Raw genomic sequence first — 17,824 nt, forward strand, 5'->3', positions numbered from 1 at the left:
TTTCTGTCTTCGACAATAACGTTGTGTGTGTCAACTTTGGCTCAAGATTATCCACGAGCAAGAATAATAGAGAGATCTACCAGCTGGTTCACGCACGCACGTGTGCACGCACACATCTCCAAGTTAATAACTGCTGATAACGACCTTGAGTCTACGAGTCCACCGGTGGTTTTAAGGATAAATAAGGAGGAGCTCATATACTTCATTTGAGAATTTGGATGATTGGTGCACAAACGGCAGATTATTGCTCGATAATACTCGAAAATAATGTAAGACGCCGCTGTTCTACTAGTAACAACCGAAAAAATAGAAAGAGTTTAGCGAATTCGCGATGGCCTTTAACGAAAACATAATAACTGCGATTACCGTTTGATTAAATCATTTATTGTGTCCAATTAATGTAAATTTTGTGAACGTGATCACGTGAATTAAAAAAAATATGTAATAAAATTGACCGTTATTAATTCAAATCGATTTAATTTCGTTATTGCCTTGATCTTGTTCATGAGCTCTTAGTTGTTTGCCTTTTCGCCCCTGCTCTACCAACATTTAAATGCTATGTTTACAGCATAATATTCCATAATGTTCCAGCATAATATGTACGTGACATCTTATACGAATATACTAGTACATTTAAATTTTTAAAAAGTTTTAGAAGACATTTCAGAGATAGGATTCGGAATATTAGGAAAACATACCTTTATAAAAGTTAATATTTCGTTTCTTAATGTAAAATCTGTGCTAACTTATAAACTTCATACATTTCCAGTTCCTCAAAATTAAAAATGTAATAATAACGTATGTTTAAATCATAAAACTGAAAATAAATATCTTTTATTACAAAATAACGATAACTTTTCAACAAATGATCTAGAATATAATAATATCTTTTTTTGTAAATTCACAATGAAATATTTAATATTCATGGTTATTTTTTACTAATAAAGCTAATTGTGAATATGATATATATCGTAATCCGTAAAAATTTTTTTTTAATTGTGTCCGCTACAATATCGAAAAATATTAGAATCTATTAATAGATAGTATTTTATAAGAAATCGATCAATATATTTAAAAAAAATTTATACAGATAATGAAAGGATAATTTTTAGATTAGAAAATACGGGAATAATGAATCTGTCTGTACTTTATGATATTGTGATGTAACATTAACTTCAACAAAAATGTTAGTCAAGCAAATATAAAACATTATTTTTCCACTTACATTTGGAATTGCAAAACATTTCAACATTATTCAAAGCTGTACAAACACGAGAGATATTCTATGAACATAAATCAGAATTTATTTAATAAATTTTAGGAAACTGAACAATAATCCTTAGATATTATGAGAATTATAAGAATGAATGATGAACTCGAAGATATAATGCTAGTAATAATTTTTATTGCTTCGTGTCTATTAGTAGTTATAATTTTCATAGCGGAAATTGTAATAATCTTAAGTTGTATAGTAAAAGACACTCCCAATGTACAAGAAATTACATTCAATAGAGGCTCGTATGTAGATAATATATAATTAAATTATTTAAATAGAATTATTTCTTGAAATCAGATATTTAAAATAAATCTTAAAAATAAAAACACCAAAAAAAAGAAACAAAAGAAAAGATTTTACTGATTATGAAACACTGGCTAATTCCTTTAAGGTTGTACTATGTTGTTGTGGAGGTGACATTGATGAGGATCTACATAGGGTGGAGATGAGGGGTGAGCATCTAATATGCTATACGTTCATATAGACACGTACATGCACACTCTCTCCTCTTTACCTCCAACGTGTGCATGGTATCCGTAGTTCCCGCGTATATTCTCTTTCCCTCACTATTTGAAATATAATAAACTTTTTAACACTTTATTAATTGATTCAATCTAGTAATGTAAATGTTATTGATTAACGCTAATAATGTACGTATACATATTTTTACTTATTTATTTAAGAACAAATTAAATAAATGCAAAATCTATTCAATCTCATCAAATCATCATCATCAATTATACAACTTGTTGGTGAACTTTAAGGTAAACGAAAGAATTTTCAATTTTTGAATGTATATGCTGTATTAATTGTGAATATAAAGATATTAATCATGTACACTTTATAAAAGCATCGATTCATTTGTAGAAATGGAGTTAAAAAAAGAAAATAGTAAAAGTGAGTATGATCCTATTAATACAGTCTTTAGTAGAATTGACAAGGTAGCAGAAGACAATAGTTACAAATGGATCTAAAAATTTAATCGGACTAGTGGATATAAAACAATAGATCTTGTGTGCCTCGTGATTGAAGAAAATTAAGAATTCATCAATCTCCATACGGTCTCGACACAGCTCCTTATAACTTTTAGTTTTTCAAAATTAAAAATGCTGCTAAAAAAACACCAGTTTGACAACGTAGAGATGATTCATGTAATTGCGACGAGTGCACTGATGTCTATTCCGAAAAATGACATCCAGAACTGCTTCAAGAAGTGAAAAAACCACTAGAAGTGCGTTATTTAATTAAGTGGAACTACTTTCAAGCATATCACTCGCTCGATGACGAAGATTAACACCAGCATCGAAATATTCCGGATACTTTTTGAACACACCTCGTAGAAAATCATTTACATAAGTCTTGTTCATTTACTTACAGAAAAAAAGACTTAATGGTATTGGTTACTCATAGTTGTATATAAGATATGATAAAAAGAAATTAGTAGAAATCAAAGCAAAATTAAGTCAAGTTTATTAAATAAAAGGTCAAACCGAACTTCTAGAAGAGAATTTTCTGGAAAAATATTATGTGTCAAAATATTTAAATATAGAGTAAACGGAAAAAGTAAATTAAATATAAAAATTTAAGTAAACCAGAGTCGAACTTGGCTAAAAATTTGTCTGAATTATAAACTAGATCATTTTATAAAGATGCTACCAGTAGTTCATTCTGTTTGGCTGGTGATACCAGACTAGACATTGATTTTGCCATCAATTATTTACCTGAAAATTAACCAAATGCTACTATATATTAGGTGGATATTACCATAATATCTACATATAGAGGAAAAATAGATTCACGTGATATAATCACTGATGCTAGCTTTATTAAACTACAGTTGCATGGAAAATTACCCGGCCAACCATATTTTTATATTTAACTGTGGTTTAAAATGAAAAATGATGAATGAAATGGAAAAAAATGAAAATAAAATAAAATTAATACGGTAATGCATCGCTATCAAGTAAATTCATTGTGCTACATTACTACATAGTTAGATAATTGAACATAGTAACCAATAATTATCTACAACAAAAACAAATATTTTTTATACTTCATAAATATCCGGTCAAACACAAATTACTCAATGTATGTATGTCCAAAAAATTTAAAAAAAACAATTACAAACTATTATATCAATATTTAGTAGCCATATCCTTTGCAGCTATAAGCGAAGGACATTGGTGAGACGTCGATTCGATCAGTTTAACAATTCGTTCGTGAGAGATATTTTGCCACTCTTCTTGAATTTTTTCCAACAAATTAGCTTTTTCTACACAAGTTTCAGTCCCTATTCTTAATTTTAATTCTTGCCATAAGTGCTCTTTTAGATTTGAATCTGGAGATTAACTTGGCCACTCTAAAACTGGGACCTTTTTCTGAAAAAAAACTTGTTGAAGGAGCTGTGATCGATGTTTTGGATCATTGTTTTGTTGAAAGATCCATTCTCGTCGCATATTTTTCTATACATAAGGCAGCATTACATCTAATATAATATCCCTATACTTAGTAGAGTCCATCAATTTTGAAAATTGGACCAACGCCTTTCCAAGGAAAAGCTCCCCATAGCATGATGTTTGCGCCATAGTGTTTCACAGTTGGTCTTTAATATGGTGTATCATTTTTGGTACCTTTATGTCGTCAAACATATCTTCTCCCATCGTTTTCAAAAAAATTAATTTTAGTTTCGTCTGAGAACAGAACTTTTCTCTAATCACTAATAGTCCAAAACTGATGTTTTTCCATCTATCTTTTTTTCTTTTACTGATCAATGGTTTCTTAACACCAATGCGTCCAAAAAGTTCCACTTCGTTTTGTCTTCGACACACGATACTTTGACTAATGTCAGCTATATTTTCTTCACGTAATTCACGTGCAATAATAGTTGCATTTTTCTTCACATCTGAGACAACCTTTCTTTTGATTAACACGCTGAGTGGTTTTTCTAGGTCACCCAGGATTGTTTTCAGCTTCTACAGTACCAGTAATCTCAAATTTTTTAAATATATCATTAACAGTCGATTTCCCCATAGCCAAAGTTAACAATATTTCACGTGAAATTTCATCTTCATTGTGTAAATTCAAAATTAATTCATATTTGTCTGATGAAATCCGTTTCGACATTTTGGCGGATGATAACTGATCAGATAATGCAGAACAAACAACGTACTCAATGTTTACATATCATATGGACTGAAATACATTCTTTTCCGATTAGTAAATACCTTTATAGATTTTGGCCAGATATTTATTAAGTATTAAAAATTTTTCTTTTTGTTGTAAATAATTATTGATTTTTATATTTAATTATCTAACTATGTATATTGTAACACAATAAATGTACTTTATAACAATATATCAAAGATTTTATATTTTAATATTTACACCATAGTTAATTATAAAAATATGGTTGGCCGGATAATTTTGCATGCAACTGTACTAGTTATATAATTTTATTTTTTAGATATCCTGTATTGGAAAATTTATATATTAAGTAATATTATGTCACATTATCAATATAGTAATCGAACTAAATAAAATCTGTTCAAGCTATGAATGAATTAATCTCAGTAAAAACTTATTTCTTTAAACAAATCAATTATATATATTAAATAAAACTTTTGTTGTATATGTAAGGTGTAATAAAGTAGACGAACATACTGACTTTAAATTTATTTATATTTTTATTTATTTTATTTAAAAAGTGGTTTAGTGTGCACTGTCTAGAAAAGGTATCTGTTCACTATAACAGTTACTGAGTGAGTTGACGCTCTCGCCTAATCTACGTATACTTCTTGATTTCTCTGCGATATGCGCGCACTCCCCCTGTAATACTAACCCAGTCAGAAAAAACTTATTTGTTCTTTCTAAGATAGTACCTTTGATTTCATACATTAATTTTGATTTCTTCTAACACAATAAAAATATTTTATACAGATTATCTTCATATGTGCCCAGCTTTTTATTATATTTAGAAAACATTTTCGTCAGTTGATTAATATAAACTTGTTATGAAAAGCATACATGTTACGTACTAGGCCTACTAATAAATGTTTACATACTGAGAATTTGAAGCTGTTAAAGTATGTTTATAGATACATTTGATTATTTTGACGTTAAGAGAAAATATTCAGAGTAAGATATTCTCGATTGAACTGAAATTATTATAATTATATCTTGTGATGAATTATTACAATTATATCTGTTATGATGAATAGCATACGATTTCCCTGAATTAATTTACCATTACAAAATGTACCTGAAGTGTACATATTTTTTAAAGAAATATTGTTAATTAGTGTTGAAATCCATTTTTTGTTGTTGATTTTTTGCTATTTAAATAAATTTTTGTAAAAAGTAATTTTTTTCACATGATAAATTTTTTTCTTATAAAGCACTCCATAAAATATGTTTGGGAAAAGCTTAAATGACTCAAAATGTGCTATAATATATGAAAAAAATTAGTCCCGACAGAGTTATGCCGACTCCATCTCATGTACCTCTGGTATACCGTGAGCTTTCGACTTTTCAATCTTTGACATATCTTTGCTAATCATCTATGGATATTTCTGTAATAATTTATGCAGTTCAGCTATTGCTGACATTCTATCGAATTTATTTGCATTGATCCGAAAAGTGAGCCCACACTTCTCGATATATATTTACCTAATCCACTCGCCTCATAACAAAGGCAGAAGTTCAACTCGAAGGTTCCGTACGAAACGTTAATCGAGTTAATTGAGTAAATTCTCAGGCTAATCTGTTATTTACAAAACGTAACTAACCTATGCGATATATCGTATACTTTCGCTCGTGGAAACAGCTGTTCCTTGCACTTCAGACATCAGTGTAATCGCCGCGCCATTGTTGATCTCGTACTAAATCGGTTGGTCACTGATTTCCAGTCTGGTGTGGAACTTTTCCCGGCTTTGCCTGTCTCCTAATATGGTGGTCTCGTTGGCTGACATTTTGTGGTCTTCTCTTCTGTCTTTTAGATATGGCCATCATTCCATAAAAATTATAAGTTATTGAGTGTGGTAGAATGCAATCCGCAATCCAATGCCAATAAATAACTATCCGCACACCTATAGCAACATTTAACTTTTCCGCTTAGAATTTCAGTTAATCGCTCTGTGTACTTGAGTCAGGCGGCAGTCACTGTTGCTGCGATTCTTGATGGCTTCGTCTTCTCTCTTAGAGCTTAACGGTGTAAAGATACTCGACTGTCACTTTTTCGACTTTCAGCCCGCTGATCACCTTCACGGTCAATTCCATGCTTCTTGCTGTGACATCCACTGCATCGAATGTTCAATTCTTCAATAATATGCTCTGTATTTTCATGTCTGCCAACCCCAAAATGAACTAATTTCGTAGAGCCATCATTTGAAAAAGTCTAAAGTATAAACGGTGCCTAATTTGATGATAGCATAGCAAAATCTTGAGCATTTTCTCCTACTATGTGGTGTCTGATCAGAATTTGAAATCTTTCGCTATCTCGAGTATCTTGGATGTGAACCAACTAGCAAACTTTTTTTTTATCTTCGTTTGTTTTTGCTTACGGATCGACCAGCCCATAATAGTCACAAAAGGTGATGTACGCTTCATCGCTGATGCAGTATAGAAGATTTATTTTTTTTTTGCGTTCTCGATTTTGTAAATTGCAAACACTCCTAATCTACTGCCCCAAAATTGATGTACTGGAAGTAAAAGAATGTACCTGTGGAGTCTGAATAATCACCGCTGTGCCATTTTGAAATAATATAGTTTATTTCCTTGAAAAATCACAATGAGGACCATGAAATTATTGTCGCTTAGCAAACCTCTCACATTTTTCGCGTAAATATGCACGACCTTGCTGATTTTTCTTCTTAATAATCTAATTCTTCTCCTCATCGCGAATCTGTTATGCATGTAACCTCGAATGTGTGCTTTATTCTACACTTTGTGTAAAAGGCATCTGTTCGCTATAACGGTTGCTATGTGCAAATCGATACTCTCGTTCGTTCTACCTATGTTTCTTTATTTCTCAGATTATTGATGTACATGTACATTCACACACACTGGTCATACTTGTATACATTCCTAACAATTTTATTTCCAGTCACAATTTGATGACAAGAAACCTGCAAAGTAATTGTACGGAAATGGAAGATAGCAATGAGAAACATACTACCCATATTCACAGTGACATCTTGAAGAAAAAATTTTTATTAAATAATTTTAACAGGCAACAAGAAAACTCATATAATGACTAAACCACTTCTTTATGATAATAATTAAAAGATAGATTATGGCTTAAATTGAACTATATGTACATTTAGTAGAAAACATGTTAAGTTAATAATATATTAGAATAAAAATAATCATGATTTAAATTTAGTTTGATTTTAGTTATACATACATATATACGTTATATATTATATAGTACAAGAAAACAAATATCACAATAAATTCTACAATGATTCTTTAAAAGATACTGATGTTACTCAAATTGGAGTAGTACAAGTAAAATTTTATTGATTATTTATTATTCAAGCAAGAAGGTATTAGAATTTTACTTTAATCAAAATTCAATTGTTTATTCTAACATAAAAGATAAGAGCTGTAGTATTTTCTTATCACAATTGAAAATTGACATTAAGAGTTTGACTCTAGAGCAGTATTAAAAGAATTATTAGAAGTTATCCTGTGTATTGAATGTACTTATTTATGAATTCTCTAATATTAAGCTTATTAAAAGTCTTGATAGTAGGACCGTGCATAACATTTTTGTTATTTGTATTTTTGAATACCTGTATGCATTATAAAACTAATAGTACTAAACAGTCATTTGTAGCATATAAAGAAATTGTCCATTTATTTTAAGTCAGATTACTTGAATTTTATTTTAACCTTCGAAATTGAATTTCCTTATTAAAAAAGAAAACAACAATAATATTATAACAACAATAAATAAATAAGCGATGGAGTTTAAGAGGCAATAACTTGATTTTCCATATGCAAAATAATATGGCAAATAAAACCGTGTCATTACATTTAAAAATGTTTGGAGAGAGAAAATATTTAACTTATCTGACGAACCGGTATTTCGTATGTTTTGAAACTAAAATGATTATTTAATAGGAAACCTTAATAACAACCTCCACGTGTATGAGAACGTCTGTGGCGACTTCAAATAAGAGGTCGCCGTCACATGTAATCTCGAAGAGGAGGGGAAACTCGTAACAGCACTATGTAGAGCTATGGTTCATTTTCATTTCTCTACTGTAAGAGTTTGGCAGACAAATTTATTCGATTAAAAATTATATATTGTAAAAGAAATAGGTAAATATCATGCGAAAGTGTAGTTTCATTACTAAGGCAGAATTATAACAAGGTAATATTTGTTTCATGATTGAAATATATAATGTGCAATTATTTTACTCACATTCTGTAAGGAATACAAGATAACTATAAGTCTATTATATTAATAAATTTTGGCTTAAGTTCTATTATGATAGTGATTTTAGTTATTGAAAAAATCAGATCTCCCATAATATAAATCACTTTATTACATTATATATTATTTCAGAGTAGACATCAAATTTAATTAATTATATATATATATTTTGTACTGAAAAAAATTAATGATTTGAAACAGATATTTGTTGTTTTTGAAATTGGATGTTTATCAAATTGATCAAATAGTAGAAGGTCGATGATCGATCTGTTCAGTAGTTATTTCCCATGTGGAGGTAGTTGATTGAGGTTTCTTGAAAACATTTTTAAATATAAAAAATAACACATATAAATTTTATTACATTAAAACTTTGGTTTAGCAATAATTAATTTTAAATCACGAAGTTTATGAGAAAAAGAAATTGTTATAATTATATATAATGAAATGTTTTAAAACATGAAGTACATTGTAAAAATATATATGTAAAAATGTATGGATAGCTAGCTGAAAAGTAAAGAGAATAAAAACACTGAATATCATCCATGATTTTATTTTCATATAATATATAGTCATAGCTGATACTTTAATGCGTTCTGGTCATGGGAGTTTTTTAATGTTATTATTTTATGAGTTGACCCTTAACTTCTTTCAACAATTTTCGTCACTTTAATATGGAAGGTATTAATCTTAATTGTGCATTTTTAAAAGACGATTAAGTATCTGAAAAGTTGTGAAACATTTATTCAACATGGTCGATTCAGATATTTTTAGCTAAAACTACTTTACCTGTGATTTGCAACATTTTTTTCACATGGAACTTGGTGATGACAATATTTGCTATGATAAACCATAATCTGTAGTAAAGTATTTCTCTTTTCCTCTCTTAGAAATTATCATACGATTACGGTATGGTATATTAAACGATAAAAAGTTTTTAAGGAAAAATTTCATTTCAATTTTGTGATATAATATGCACCTAATTATACGATTCATCATATAATAATTTAAAGAATTAAATTAAAGAGTTTGCCTTCTATATAATATTATATATAATATCATTTATCATATTTATGTCACTTCAATCAATTGCATAACTTGTTACTATTTGATTTATGCTTAAATTTATTTCATTGTAAATTAACAATTTGTAATTTTATTTTAGAAAATCTTCTATGCTCTATTGATGTTCCTAGACACGTCTAGCGCGCTTTGCGCCCTCATGCCAGATTTTTTATTTTTATATGTCAACTTACGGCCATTCATAAACCAACATTTTTGCAATCAAATTTAAATTCTCCAATATACGATATACATATATAATTGTATATTTCAAAAATTGTACAAATGTCAAATTTGAATATTAAGTGAATAAATAATCAACTAAAGCTTAGGGGTAGTAAGAAAATTATATCATAGTTTCAAATATATAAATGTAGAAAAAGTTGTCGAATAATATTACTTCCTAAGATATTGACGTGTAATCATCGTGAGCCTTAACTGACTTGTTATAAAAATTCAATACAAGCAAGATTCTTTTATTGAAATGTTTTCTAGCATGAAAAACTAGTATTTTAAAATCATTAAAATGAACCATTCATTTCTTTTTGAAACAAAACGAGATTTTTTAATTCAAACTCATAACTTTGTATTCGAGATTATTTGTTGCAAATAATTATCACGAGAACGTATACACCCATTGGGTGGAGTATAGATACAGCCATGCCTATATGCCATATATACACAGCATATGTAAACAATGAATGAATCTAAATAAATCTTAACCTTTCACTACTATTCAGGCCAAAAAATAGGATTAATTTATAATTGGTATATTTAAATTTCATTTACTGTTTTTATTTTAAAGAGTCCAGATCGATTTTACAGAAAGTTCAATATTATATTTAAAATGCCTATAAACTTTTTGAGTCACGGAGATAATCGTAACAGATTGTGCTTTTTCAGTTTTAAAGTGAATAGTATTGTTAATTTGAAAAATAGAAATATAATGAGAAATATAACTCCGAATGGAAAAACTAAGGAGCACGTTAAGAAAGTTTTATTTGATTACGATTCTTCTCGAGGAGAATTTCCTACAAGCATTTGTACTTTATGTTTTAAAAAACTTTATAATTCAAAAGTGAATGAAAATCAAGCAATAACAGTACCAGATCTCAGTCAATTTAAACCTATTAGAATAAGTGTTCCTCCTTTAATTTTATGAAATATATCATATATATAGAATATATAGAATTGAAGAAGTGTCGAGTATTTTATATATATCATTATTCATATATTTTATATGCGTACTAATGTCAGGAGTAGGAAGATCTCGTTACGGGGAAATGTCACCGACTTGTTGACCTTTTGTTTCCTTTTTTTCTCTGCTTCGTTCACCAGACACGAGTGCACACGGTGCGACGGTGGAATTTCTACTGCAGCATTGCCGAGACTTGATGAGATTTAATCTTTGATTCGCTCCGATAACAGAATATCTCTCTTTGTGTATGTAGGCGCGTACGCGCTTTTTTCCTCTTTCCTTGAAAATTTGATAAATTTGAAAATTGCATTTGTCCCTCGATGTTCGTCGTCGTCGCCGGGCGATCGAACGCGCGTCCTCCGGATCCGCAGGTCGATGCTCTACCGCTAGAGCTACTGCCACTGTTACTACAGGCAATACCGTATTGTATATATTAGCTACACGATTGATATGTGGGGCGGCGGCGGCGGCTGCTGCTGGGGAGGGCCCAAGCGCTAATACATACAACATACAAATGATAATAAATTTTAATAAATATACTAATTATAATAAATATTATACATAAATATTTATTATAATTGGTATATAACGAATAATTTTTTTTGCTGTTCAATGTGCTCGCGCGCGCGTGTGTGTGTATGTGGGTGTATGTGCATGATCGCTGACATAGAAAGACATATTATTAATAATTATTTATTATATAAAAAATACAACAAAATATGAAAATGTACAAAAAAATACAAAAAAAATATAAAAAATGTACAAAAAATTATTAAAAAAAAACTAACGCTTAGTTATCGTCATCATCATCGTCGTCATCATCGTCGTCGTCGTCGTCGTCGTCGAAATGAAAAAAGAACAGAACCTCTTTTTAATGTAAAGAACATATATGCTCTTATTATTATTATAAAAAATTTATGTATAACTAATACCATTATATTGATAAATTAATAAAATTTAAATATAATTCTGTTATTAGTATAATGGTATTAATTATATATAAAATTTTATAATAATAAGAACATATCTATTTACATTTAAATGATTTTGTTCTTTATATTATGAAAAAAACAGAATGAGAGAGAGAGAGAGAGAGAGAGAGCAAATCTGCTCAGTTGAGTAACTAGCATCATGGCTGAGTATTTCAAGAACACAGCTTTGTTGCTCTTGCGCGCACAACGTCTGGTGAATGCATGTTATGCTAGTGTCGATGACATCGAAAGATTGTTGATACTGGGTTCATTGGCTTTACGCAAAACCGATGAGCTTTCCCGTTCACCTAGCTTGATTATGTCTGACAGACAGAAGCTGCAGGCAGCAATGTGCAGGATTAGAAGCGTTTTATATCTGCTAAATAAATACAAGAGTAGGCTATTGGCACAGCCCCCCACTGCCACCTCATCGATTGGCGAACCTGTGGTGAGCAAGCATAGCGAACAATCAATATACGAACCTCTCGTTATTTTGGATGTAGTTGGTGAAGGTCTCGAACCGGCTAGTACTACTACTATTACTACCACTACCAACACTACTACTACTACCACTACTATACTACTACTACTACTACTACCACTTCTACTACTACTACCACTAGACTAGCTGTTGTCAATCCAGCTCAAGACTCAATAGTTCGCCGGAACGACATCAATAGTGCGTTCAAAGGCAGAATGAAGACTGGTGTGATAACCAGTCTGAAACATCTAGATTTGAATACGTTTTTGAGGCATGCCAAACCATTATTACATGCTCAAATTAAGGAGACCTTGAAGAAACATAGTTCTTTAAAAGCGAATGCCGTACTGGATGCCGAGTATGTAGTCGAAAAGAATAATTGCGATTAAACGCTCGATGCGAAGCATTTCAATACGAAGATGGCACCGATATATGTAACTACAGACATAAACGAGTGGTTCATTGAAAACGTTTTAGAACCAATCAGTAAGACCACGGAAGAATTTCAAGAGCAAGACTCGGGCTGGTCTCTTCGTGTTATATTAAACTTAACCGCAAATATCAACAAGTACAATTCTATGAGGACTGGTTCTTCCGTTGCATTACCCGAGCCTATCAGAAGAAATAAAGCCTGTGTGAATGTGTAGAACAACGACAACGAATGCTTCAAATGGGCCATCCTTTCGGCGTTACATCCAGTCACAAGGAATGCATGCCGTGTCACTGCCTATACTGCTCATCAAGATAAATATAATTTCAAAGATCTATCATTTCCGGTACATCCGAAAGAAATCGTGAAATTTGAAAAGCAAAACAACTTTTCAGTGAATGTGTACTTTTTAAATTTGAATAATGGGTCCTACGATGTGTTGCCGCAACATTTGACGGATGAGAAAAAAGACAGGCACGTGAATCTTCTTCTAGTAGAAAATTATTATATCGATGTTAATGCCGATGTGAACGAAGAGCAGCAGCAGCAACAGCAACAGCAACAGCAGCAAATGGAACGTCCCGGTATACCATACAAAGTGCGCTACGTTTGGATAAAAGACTTATCTCGATTGATGTATCGACAGTTGTCTTTTCGCAAATGTAAGTCGTACATATGCGATCGTTGCTTGCACTATTTTTTAACTGAAGAGAGACTGAAAACGCACGAGATCGACTGTAAAAATGTGAATATGTGTAAAATTTTACTTCCCAGCGGCAAGGATAAATATTTACAATTTGAAAACTTTAAAAATGAGTACGCGGTACCGTTCGTCGTGTACGCCGATTTTGAGAGTCTCTTGGAAACGGTGTCCAACGACGAGCGGATCTATCAACGACATAAACCGTACAGCGTTAGCTTTTTCGTCAAGTGTAGCTACGATGACTCTCTTTCGCGTTATCGAAGCTACAGACAGAAAACCGTTGATGATGTTGGTCCGGCCAAGTGGTTCGTTCGCAATCTTCACGATTTGGCCAAGTATCTGCACGAGTTGTACAGAAGTCCGCAGCCTATGGAAAATTTAACATTCCAAGAAGCATTTAGCTTTCTTCGTGCTACGCTATGTCATATATGTAATAGGCCTTTTGTCGAGAAGAAAAAAGACAGAAAAGTTCGCGATCATTGTCACTTTACGGGAAAGTATCGTGGAGCTGCTTATATCACGTGTAACATTGCTTATCAAGAATCGCGAACTATACCCGTTTTTTTTCACAATCTCAACGGATATAATGCGCATCTATTTATCCGGGAAATTACGATCGAATTTCCCGGTCGAGTGAGCCTCATTCCTCAAACCAAGGAAAAATACATATCTTTTACGAAGTACGTGGAAGGTACCGATATAAAGCTGCGTTTCGTCGATTCGTTTCGATTTATGACGTCTTCGTTCGACAAACTATCGTCGTACTTGGAAAAACACGATATTCTAGAGCGACATTTTCAGCAAGATGACGGATACACACTGCCACAGATTGCCCCACTCAAGAGAAAAGGTGTATTTCCGTATGACTATGTGTCGTCGTTTACAAAACTCGAGGAGACGACGACGCTTCCACGAAAGCAAGATTTTTACAGCAGTCTGTACGATTCGGATATTAGCGACAAGGAGTACAGTCACGCGGAGAACGTTTGGAGAACGTTCGACATCACCGATCTCGGCAACTATTCGGATTTGTATCTCAAGACGGACGTTCTCTTGTTGGCCGAAGTTTTTGAAAATTTCAGAGCCAAGTGTCGAACAGCGTATCGTTTGGATCCGGCCCACTACTATACGACGCTCGGATTGAGTTGGGACGCCATGTTGAAGTATATGGGTGTAAGGTTGGAGCTCTTGACGGATATCGACATGCTCATGTTTGTCGAGCTCGGCATTCGCGGTGGAATTAGCCAGTGTTGCAACAGGTACGCTGCCGCGAACAATCCATACATGGGCGACGACGACGACGATGACGACAACTACGATCCACAAAAAGATGACAAATATTTGATGTATTTTGACGTCAATAACCTCTATGGCTGGAGTATGACCGAGACACTTCCACTCGGTGATTTCGAATGGTGCGAAATTGACGCCGCCGCCACCACCAACTTTTCCTTCGATATTCTCGATGACTCAGCTTTCGGTTACATACTCAAGGTGGATTAGGATTATCCAGAAGAAATTCACGATGCGCACAGAGATATGCCATTTTGTCCGGAGCACAAAGCCGCTCCAGGATCCAAACAGAGAAAGCTCAAGACGACTCTCGATGATAAGGAGTGTTACGTAATCCACTACAGAGCTCTGAAACAAGCAATGGGGCATGGCTTGCACCTCGCGAAGATACAAGTTTAAGCAGAGCCCATGGCTCAAGACGTACATCGATTTAAATAGCGAGTTGCGTAAGCGAGCGGCAAATGAATTCGAAAAAATGCTGTACAAACTATTCAACAATGCGGTGTACGGCAAGACCATGGAAAACGAGAAGAAACGTATCGACGTGAAGTTGGTGAACAAGTGGGAGTGGCGATACGGTGCCGATACAGTGATTTGATAGCTCGACCAAATTTCCACAGTAGCGACATTTTCGACGACGAACTGGTGGCGATTAAACTGTTGCGTACGGAAATCACCATGAGAAAACCCATTTACATAGGTCTCGCTGTTCTCGACTTGTCCAAGACGCTCGTGTATCGATTCCACTACGACTACATGCGTAGTGCCGCCGTTGGCGAGGAGCGTTGCAAGCTTCTATACACCGACACGGACAGTCTCGTATACGAGATCACCAATGTAGACATGTATGAGGTCATGCGTCGTGATATTCACGAATTCGATACGTCGGATTTTCCAGAGCCGAATTACTTCGCGAATCCCAGAGCCAATAAGAGGGTGGTCGGCAAGATGAAGGACGAGAATGCCGGAATACTCATGCTCGAGTTCGTGGGACTCAGAAGCAAAATGTAGAGCGTGAGAGTTCAGAATAGAGATGCAATAAAGAAGGCAAAGGGGATCAAGAATTCGGTGCTGAATACCACGATTACGTTCGCGGACTACGTCAAATGTCTCCGAGAAAATGTGATTTTGAGCCGACAGCATAAGTCCATCAGATCGCGTCATCATCAGTTGTACAGCGAGAGACAAACAAAGATCGCGCTTAGCGCGCACGACGATAAACTTTTCTTGCTGCCCGGAACCACCGATACGCTTCTTTGGGGTCATCACGGCATTCCATTGGTGGAGAGGGAGGGGCGGATAGAAGCGTTGGGAATGGTTGCAGTCGAACCAACGGTCGCTGCTGCCGCCGCCGCCGCCGACGCCACCATCGAGACGCCAGCCGACGCCGTCGAGCCGCCAGCCACCGCCGTCGAGCTGCTAGCTGCCGCCTCCGAGCCGCCGCTATCGAGCCGCCGTCGCCGAAAAAGAGCGGAGTGGAGAACGGGTTATATCAATCGGCACCCGAGGCTTCGCAGCTCATTCTCATCGAGACAAAGTTACCTACAACGTCGACGTTGACGAGTAGTGAGTATCAGCAGCAGCAGCAACAGCAGCAGTCTTCTAATTTCATTCTTAGTCAACTTGCTCCAAGGAAAAGAAAGTTACTGGAAGCTCGGTTTGTCGATAAAATTAGAAAAAAATAAAATTTCCGTGATTAAAAAAAAAATTACTGGAGGTCATTGTGATTTTTGTGTGTGTGTGTGTTTTATTTCAAGTCAACTGAGTTTAAATATCTTTTTTTTTCTACAGATAGATCTCGCGCAGCTAAATAATTTAGCTTGTAATCAATTCAAACTCACTATGAAGATTCGTGAATTGGACACAGAATCCGAGTATATGATCACCAGACTCAAACAAGTTGAAACACGATACGGTGCAAATATCGTAGCTGAAGTGAACGAGGAGTTTCAGTTGTTTCTACCAAACAAGGTATCGAGTGCACTGATCGTGAATGAAAAGCTGTTCAACGATATGTCGGATTACGCTAATAAACTTAAATTATTTCTCACCCATAAGGGTAATGGTTGTATAGAATTTACAACTGCATAAATATATATATATGTATATCAATGTACGCATAACAAAAAAAGAAGAAAATCAACTTTCTTTATATTTTTTTCAAATCAAAATATGTGTGTGTGTGTGTGAGTGTGTGTGTGTTTATTTATTCATTCTCCAATCTACATAGTTTTCTTTTTTTTTCTCTACAATTCGGTTCTATTTATCCAACTATTGTGCGAATCATCAAATCCTAATCACTTTACGAAAACTTGATTACCACGCCTCTTAATAACCTTTTCCACTAGATAGATGTCGGGATATTTGGTTTTCTGAAGTTCCTGTTCGTAGAAGCCACCTAAGATAGGCTTATTTTGATAATCTTTAAAATGATAAGTAGTTGGATTTGTTGGTGCCACGCGCACAATTGTAAATATTTCCGTTGACCCATTTGGTGTATATCCCTTTTCAAAAATTTACTTCGCTTTGCTCACTCTGACTTTTTCGCCAACTTTGAACTTTGGTTTTCATCTTTCTCTTCTTCCAACGTACTGTATAAATTTTTTTAATACTTGAGCTTGATTCGCCGCTGTAACTTGGATAGGTTTTATACCAATAGTTTTGTGTTTGCGATTATTGTAAGCAGCTGTGAGCTCCGATAGTACGTCGAAACATTTGTAGTTCCCACGGAGACTAAACTTTTTCCACATAGCGTTCTTCGACGTGCGATTAAATCGTTCGCATATCGAAGCTTTGAGCGAACTAATTGGTAGAATACAGATTAGTATTATATTTTTTCAAGAGAGCTTGAAAATCTGCATTGTAGAATTCCTTGCCTCTATCCGTATGAAGATTCTTTGGCCGTCTACCTTTCGGTTACATCACGACCGGTTTTCCTTTTCACTGGCACAGTCCACGCGTGCTTGGAAAAATTA

General features: G+C 33.7%; 1 protein-coding gene across 2 annotated transcripts in view; it reads left to right on the plus strand.

Annotated features, from left to right (window-relative positions):
* The first annotated feature begins 8,495 nt into the window (after positions 1–8,495).
* The window catches only part of LOC131665449 (zinc finger protein 724-like), a 120,389-nt gene continuing 111,060 nt past the window's right edge, over positions 8,496–17,824 (plus strand). For both annotated transcript variants that reach the window (XM_058937330.1, XM_058937331.1), the window contains exon 1: positions 8,496–8,651. The gene's annotated coding sequence lies outside the window, so the exon portion shown is untranslated. The remainder of the gene's footprint in view (positions 8,652–17,824) is intronic.

Source organism: Phymastichus coffea, unplaced genomic scaffold (genome assembly GCF_024137745.1).
Source record: "Phymastichus coffea isolate CEN01 unplaced genomic scaffold, Cenicafe_Pcof_1.1 PCOF00051, whole genome shotgun sequence".
NCBI lineage: Eukaryota > Metazoa > Arthropoda > Insecta > Hymenoptera > Eulophidae > Phymastichus > Phymastichus coffea.